The sequence below is a fragment of the Cibotium barometz genome, chromosome 65 (genome assembly GCF_041138505.1).
Source record: "Cibotium barometz isolate CiBa-2024 chromosome 65, ASM4113850v1, whole genome shotgun sequence".
NCBI classification, from domain to species: domain Eukaryota; kingdom Viridiplantae; phylum Streptophyta; class Polypodiopsida; order Cyatheales; family Cibotiaceae; genus Cibotium; species Cibotium barometz.
In genome coordinates, this window is record NC_141110.1 from 15,256,096 (window position 1) to 15,265,253 (window position 9,158).

Genomic DNA, 9,158 nt, shown 5'->3' on the forward strand with positions numbered 1-9,158 from the left:
TTCATAGAGTCAAAAATTGGATGTTTCTGCCTAATCGCGATGAGCGAAAATCAATTTTGCAAGTAGTTGAATTTTTTAGATCACTAAATACTGACCCAACGAGGGCACAACGTCCTCTTGTAGAGCTATCGGTGTCATTCACCCCAACTTTGTAATGATACAGTATCAAGAGATTAAGTTTCAGGAATGGCATTTTGTTTCTCTCTTCAAAATTTGATGTGTCCAATGTTTGAAATATTATCTCATTGAGTCTTTGCAATATCTCTCTCCTCTTGTGGTGTTTAAGTTTATGTTTTCTCTTCAAAATTTGATGTGCGCACATTATTTGAAGTATTTTCGGAGTCAAGTGGATATTTCTCATCGAGTCTTTGCAATACATATCTCCTCTCGTAGTGTTTAACTTTAAGATTTTGAGAGTAATGGTCAATTTATCTTACGTTGATCTTTACAGTTCATTAAAATCCTAAAGTCATTTACGTTCATGCAGATATGGCAGAGGCGCAAGCGAACGAGCATTAGGAGTTAGCCAAGAAGGCATATGAGCGAATGAAGGCCCTTGCACATGGCCTGACAGCCCGCGAAGCTACAAGAACAGCATGCAGGTTGTCGAAATGGACAAATCCAACTTATGCCCAATGGAAAGACATAAATAAACGCGTAACCACAGAGATGATAAAGGAAATATGGCCATGTCCAGATGGCGAGATTAAGAAGGAAAGATGGAAGATTTCACGTTGCACTCACAATGATATCAAAACTAATGCCGAGCGCATTTTCTTGGAGGTGTACGGTCGTCCTCTCCATAACGCCGACGCTCCACTCTATTTTGCTAAGATGCTATATGCTCAATTTATCCTAGAAACTCCAGTGGACTTCGCCTCCAGAGAGGCCACTGTCAACACCCACGACATACGTGAAGAGACAGTGACATTCACAAGGGAAGAACTTGCTCTCATGGTGGAGGGCGCTGGATTGGAGTTAAACAAGGTCAAAGAAAGCTTAGGGGCATAGCTAGCAGAGAAGGAGAAAGAAGCTGACCGATTAACTCAAGCGTCAACTCCTCCCCCGGCCAATAGAGGGATTCAAGAGCAGCTAACAAAGATCAGCCAAGATGTGCAGAGCATCTCTTCACGTATTGCTCCTGTGCGCCAAGGAAACCACATCTCTCATTTTTTGATACATCCTGATCTTGTGGGAGTTTCTGCTGAGGCTACTAGTTCCTCCATCCCCCAATGTCCTGTATGTTACAAAGTATTCGATGGGTGGAGCGGCCAGTATATACTACCATGTGGACACTACTACCACTTAATATGTTTAGTGAGGCAAATGCAAAATACTTCCACATGTGCATTGTGCAATGTCCCAATAAATCAAGGTATTTATACAGTGTTCGGCATGGCTAGCGAATATAAACCACCAGGACCTTTAGATGCAACTCCTAGTGCAATTCGTAATTTATTTCAAGATGAAAGCTAAGAAAAACAAATCCTACTTTTGTATTGATAATTTCTCCAAATATGATCATTTGTACAAGTACTTTTTATTAAATTAATGAAGTGACTTCTTCCTCTATGTCAGTATCTTGCTCCAAAATTCTTTCACCGTTTACTCTCTCGTTTGCTAAATTAAGCTCATCTAAGTCAATGTCTAAATTGTCTTCTATCTCAAGGGTGGTGCACAACGTGCGTCCAACATCAAAGTTCTTGTCTACTACATCATCACAATTGTACATCCATCTGGGCATATCTTCTTCATACTCTTCGCTTTCAATGTCTCGCAAGATCTTTACATTGCAGTACATGTAAACAAGTTTATCTGCTCGATCTGCAAGAAGTCGATTGCGAATAGTACTGTGAATATATTTGTACATGCTCCAGTTTCTTTCTGAGCCTGAGTTTGAAGAGCACTGACTTAGAACCTTCATCGCAAGGTTGCGCAATAAAGCATAATGCTCACCACCATTCATCATCCACCACTTCCATGCAGGTTGCTCTTTAGCCATTTGTTGAACAAGGGAGTTAGAAAATAAACCCTCTTTCAATCGAAATGAGGTCATCTCCTTTATGCACTGTACACGATCATCATCATTATTATAGAAAGTGTTTACCACTTTATAAAAATCTTGCACCACCTCAACATTGGACATCAAATCCATATTCCAATATTCAAGATCTAACATGTAAGCAGCACTGTGTAGTGGTGAATGCGCTACAATCCATCTAGCATGAAAGTACTTCAACAGAACTTTTCTTTGTCTAGTGGAGAATGGTACACGCCATTGCTTTTCCACCACTGAATGCTCTAATTTCTCAGGACACTCCAAACTCCGCTGGATAGTCCACCATTGCATCCATGCTTTTCCGAGATTAGGCACTCTTTGATCAAGACTTCGTACAGCATACATAACAGGCATCATTACATGGTATGCATCCATCACACTGTTCCACCAACTTCTTCTCGTAAGCGCTCCCTTCAAGACTTTGATTTTCTCTTTCACTTTTTCAAGTTGAGTGTTCTCCCAGTCATGAAATGCCATGCATGTAAATGTTTCGCAAACTGCATCTTTATTTCTAAGAAGAGACTCAAAAGTGTAAAAGTGAGTGCAAAACCTAGTCTCCGCTGGAAGCTTTAACATAACTGACATGCGAGGTCGAAACATATCTAAAACTCTCTGTCTCTTGAGCATGAATTCGAGCAGTGTCGACGATTGAGGCAAACCATTTGGTATCATCAGATTTATACCAATCTTTTAATACAAGATTCAAACTATGAGTATTACAGCCTACTGGAAAAATATGTGGATATTGTCGCTGTAGGATTTTGGATGCATTTTTACAAATTTTTGCATTGTCCATGACGACTTGGACTACATTTTTGGCACCCACTTCCTCTATCACAGAGCTAATGACTTGAGCAATGTAAGCCCCAGTTTTGATTGAACCAGCTGAATCCACGGCACGGATGAAAGTCCCACCTCTAGGTGAAATAACCATTATATTAATTAATGGTTTTCTTTGCACATTAGACCATCCATCACTTACTATACTACATCCAGAAAGCTCTATATTGCTAAGAATTATTCTTTGTACACGTTCTTTTACTTGCGCATAACATTTCTCTAATAGATCATTTCGCATAGCATGGTACGTAGGCGGTGAAAACCCTGGTTCAAACTCACCAATTTTCTTCCATGCTCTCTTCCAATGCTCACTGTCCACCATCATCATAGCACTCCCAGAAAAATAAATCGCTTCAGCAAGGACGAGTTGTGCATCATCGAGTTGACCTTGACGTAGGCTTTCTTGCAATGAAGTTTGATGCATGGGTATATTTCCTACGTCAAAGTTTCGCTTGCAAGAAGATGCACTGGGTAGATTACTTTCTGGTTGCACATTGCCGTTCAGGGTACAAGTAGGCGATGTAGCGATTAGAACAACAGTGTTCTTGCTGCCTTGATACATTAACGGTAGGAGTGTCATGTTTTCTTGAATCTTTCTTTTGAATTTCTTCTCTTATGCGTTTGGCCACTATAGGTGCAGAGGGGTGGGTACATGACTTTTTCTTCGGTCTGCCTAAAAAGTGTTCTCTTAGTCGAGGCGCCCCACCTGATTTTACTGCATGGCATAGCTTACACTCCCAATCTATGAATCGATCACCAATGTTAATTGCATATTGCCACTCTATCCCAGGTGCCTTTTTTTTCCTGCTATTTGAAATTTGGACTCTATTGGAGGTATCACTAGATCCAACATTGTCCTCCATCTCAACAAATAACCTATTCAACCAAGCATATAACAATGAATACACAAATGAAAAAACAACAAATCACTCACGTATAACAAAACATACATTAGCAGACAAAGTACTTCGAAACTATCTTGACAAATACAAAAGATCATCACATAACACAAAACTACTTCAAACTATCTTGCAAGGTCTTACTACAAAACTACTTCGAAACTATCATGCACATTGCACCCCCAATGAAGGATGCCTTTTGTACCCAATTAAGGATACTTTACATAATCAAAGATCTATGCTTCCCCAATACTCTAGTATAGGACAATAGACCTTCTCTAACATTCACAAAGAAAATCAAAGATCTATGCTTGTCCAATACTCTAGTATAGGACAATAGACCCTTGTCTACTCTAAACTATATCAAGTATCAAGAACCAATACAAGCCCCTAAGCAGGACTCTTGGCTCCATCAAACCATTCATAAAGCAGAATGAGGTAGATTACGTACGTGGCTCAAATGCAAAGCTGAATGACTCCAAATTTGTCCCTAAATCTCCGCAAGTATTAGCTACGAACCACACCCTGCCCCCAGTTCAAAGAACTAAGGACGAGTGGCTCAATAGCCTTAGGAGTGCCTACAAGGAAAGACGACAGCCCCTAAGATAAGGACGTTCTTCCCAAGAGGACACTTCTAGCAACTCGAGAGCTCTACAAGTACTTTGAGGAGAGATATCACGCCCCCAAAACAAGGACTATCTCCCCAAAAGTTGTACGATGGGTGTCGGGCAGTGTTTATATACAGAATAGTACCCCGCCGGTGTTCTTTATTTTTTCCGGCAGGCCCGCCGGGCTTTTATCTTTCTCGGCGGGCCCGCCGGGATAAATAGTTTTCCCGGCGGACCCGCCGGGAAAGATAAAAGCCTGGAGGTGTTACGGGACTAGTGGGTTCTGGCAGGTCATTGCTCAGGTCATGTGAATATACAATTTGTCACAAGTTTTAATATGTTAACAATAGGTTTTGTTAACGTGATCACGAAATTGTGAAGACGTTAATGAAATCCCTGGCCTTGTTCCATTTTCTTCCTCGACGCACACGTGGGTATCTTGGTGACCTAGAGCCCATGAGCACCGTATGGTCAGCACCCTCTAGGATCCTTTGCAGGTCACCTAGCGCTTCACTCATAGGCCGCTTTATTGGTCTCCCATCCACCGTACGTACTGGAAGCTCACCATTTAAATCGAACCGAGGCTCGTCAAGACCTCGGTCGACCTTTGCTACGTGAGACATCCTCCGTTGACTCTCCGTCGTCAGCTATTGCAACTTTATCACTTAGGTCTCCATGACCTCATTCACAAGATGGTCAAAATGCTTCCCCAGCATTCTTGACATAAAATAATCATTTAAAAATAGGTCATAAATACAGTTTATAACAAACTCTTATCTTTTCACATCGTTCCACATCATTTCCCGTTATTCCACGTTCTTCTAAATCAATTCACTTTGCTTAATCTAGATCCAATTATATGTATTCTCATCGTCCTTCATCCATTCCATCTACATCCCATCACATCTATCCTCATCACATCTCATCCATTCTAATCTACCTATATCCACATCACATCACATCATATCTCATCCATTCACATCTATCTCGATTCACATCACATCACATCTCACCCACCATTCACATCTATCGCGATTCATATCATCATAGCACATCACATCCATTTCACATCACATCTCGATTCACATCACATCCATTTCACATCACATCTCATCCATTCACATCTATCCTAACTCACATCACATCCATTTCACATCACATCTCGATTCACATCACATCACCTCTCATCCATTCACATCTATCCCGATTCACATCACATCACATCACATCACCTCTCATCCATTCACATCTATCCCGATACACATCACATCCATTTCGCACCCATCACTTCACATCCATTCACATTCATCACATTCATTTATATCACATCCATTCTCATCCATCACATCACATCCATTTATATCCATCATATTCATTCTTATCTCACCATCTCATCACATACATTCTATCCACATTACATCACATCCACATCTATCCACATCATATCTCATTCATACACATCCCATCTCATTCATCCACATCCATCCAGTCATTCACATGCACGACTATTCACATCCATCCATTCATTCATATTCACATTTATCACTTCACATCTCATCACATTCACGTCCACATCCCTTTACATCACATCACGCCCACATCCCTTTACATCACATCATGTCCACATCACATCCATTCACATCCACATTCCCTTTACATCACATCACATCTCATTCCACATCACATCTTATCGCATCCACATCCACATCCATTTACATCACATCATATCTTATCACATCCACATCCACATCTATTTACATCACATCACATCTTATCACATCCATATCCATTTACATCACATCACATCTTATCACATCCACATCTATTTACATCACATCACATCCACATCCACATCCACATCCACATCCACATCCACATCCATTTACATCACATCACATCCTTTCACATAACTTGACATCTCATTCTCATCTCATTATTCACATTCACATTCATTTACATCACATTCTTTCATATACACATCCACATCACATTCACATTCATTTATATCACATTCTTTCATATACACATCCACATCCATTTACTTTACATCTCATCCTTTCACATAACCTCACATCTCATTCTCATCTCATCATTCACATCCACATCCACATCCACATCCATTTACTTCGCATCTCATCCACATTCATTTACATCACACTACATCCTATCTCGTACCATTCACATCTTATCACATCCATTCACATCCTATCACATCTCATTCCCATTTAGTAGCTTTTTCTACTTCGATATCGATGATGGAACTTTTTCTAAAGTTCTGTCAATTGCTTAGCCTAGGTAAAGGTTCTTTATCTCAAGACGGCTATTTTCATATTCTTTCTCAAATTTCTCAAGTGAAATATGTTCAATATTATTCTTTTGAATAAAAGAATTCATGGGATTTACAAGAATCAATTCTACCCATATTTCCAAATAATACTCAAAATTTCACTTTTGATAAATATTCATAAATTGAATTATACTAAAAATTTCTCTTTTTCTCATTTAATTTCTTGGATCTCAATTATCATGGGAATTTCTCTTTTTACATTTAATTGATTGAATTCTAAATGTCATGGGAATTCCAAATTTATCTAAAATTTCTCTTTTCTTTAATAAAAATATCCATTAATTCAATATGCTAAGAAGTCCACTTTTCCCATTTAAATGATTGAATTCCAAATGTCATGCGAGTTCCTCTTTTATCATTTTAATATTTCTCATGCATAAAATAAATTTATCTAAAATTCTTCTTTGAATTTTAATAAAAATATCCATTAATTCAATATCCTAAGAATTCCACTTTTTCCATTTAAATGATTGAATTCCAAATGTCATGGGAATTCCTCTTTTATCATTTAAATAAAATTATCATAATTTTCTCTTTTCTTAATTATTTAATTATGCATAAATCTTAAAAATTAGTTTTCCATTGAATGTGATGAAAATCATTCTTTTAGCATGGGATGACCAATCCTAGAATATGGTAGGAAGTCCTCTTTTCATGTTATGCATAAGAATGAATTATGTATCAATTTCTTAAAAAATTTACCAAGCCACTGCTATTACTGATAATTTTTAATATTTTTGAAAAGAATAAACTTAGTAATACAATTATCATAGTATAACTATCTTCTAAACTTAGATCCAATTTATGGATTTAAATCATAACATTATCATAATTTTAGAAGCATAAAAGTATAAAAAGCCACTTTCTTAACCTCTAGCTTCACAAGCCTAGAGTTTGATTTGTGAATTGAGAATTTATCAATGAGAAGCATCATTTGAATAGAGAATTGGTCATAGGAATGACTGTTCTTTTGGGGAGAGAGAGATAAACATAAAAAGCATCCTAATTAAGCATAAATGTAAACTTTTCTTAATTATTCATTACAACTCTTAAGAAAAGCATGATTTGCATTATAAACACTTAATTTAGAAACTTCTCAAGCTTGAGAGGGCTTGAGAAGTGAAAACATTGAGAATAGTAGAGAAAAACTATGAAATTACACCTTACCTCTTGATTTTGCTTGCTTCTCTATCTTAGAAGAAGCCCCCAACCACTTAATTGGTTAGCCTCTAGGCCAAAACAGGGTAAAACAAGATCTTTCTTTTATTTCAGAGAGGGGAATAATTATAAGAACAAAAGGGGAGGTTCTTACACCTTTACACATCAAAAGCTAGAGGGAGGAATCTTACATCCTACCCCACTTCAAAACACGAGATGTCCTCATCTCGCAGGTGGAGTGTAATCGCTTTCGTCTTCTTCTTCTTCATTCACTTCCAATGTTACTGCCTTGGAAGTGGACGGTCAACTCGGGAACATCACTCTTTGACTTCCCTTATTCTGAGAGGCGGAGGTCTTGCATTACTTTGGATTGAAACTGAGGGTTGGTTAGAGGGTCTACCGATGGGATTTCCTTGATTTTGGCGGAAAGGAACCTGATTATTCTGGAAAGAAGGAGCTGGAGTCTGGAATCTTGGTCCCTGATTTTCCCGCTCTGAAAACTTTGATCCAAAAGGAGTTGGGAAATCCATACTGCGATGTCCAAATCCTTAACAGTTATAGCATTTCACTTCCTGATCAAGGGTGGAACTTCTGAAGTTGAATTCCAAGGGATTGAGTTCTGGAAAAGGACCTTTCTTCCATTCTAGAACTTTTCATATTCTGAACTTGACCTTGTTGTCTCTTAGACGGTGGAAGGCTAGAATCACCTTCAGGAGCTAGAAATCTTTTGAAAGATGATGGTGTTGGCTTCGGTGGGGGGACCTTGACATCAAAGGCCTTGGCCAGGGATTTCATTAACGTCTTCACAATTTCGTGATCACGTTAACAAAACCTGTTGTTAACATAAAAATTCTTGTGATCACAATGTATATTCATGGGCATTTTTTATGACCTGCAAAAACCTTCTCTGCCAGTAATCCCGCCGGGAAAATACCATTTCCCGACGGGCCCGCCGGGAAAACCCATTTTCCCGGCGGACAAATTAAAAAAATAAAAAAAATAAAAAAAACATGTTCACAGTCATTCTTACCATTTTTGGGCCTTCTGGACTCATTTATGATGTCAAAAGTTCAAAATTCTTGGCACAAAAAAAGTTTTGTATAATTTGCTGGCCTTAAGTTCAATTGACACACCAATTAAATCTAACTATACTTACATCAATTGACTCAATTGTCCATGACATCATTGCACTCAATTGAGCCCAATTGGACTCAATTACACTTGATTTACACTCAATTGATATTAAT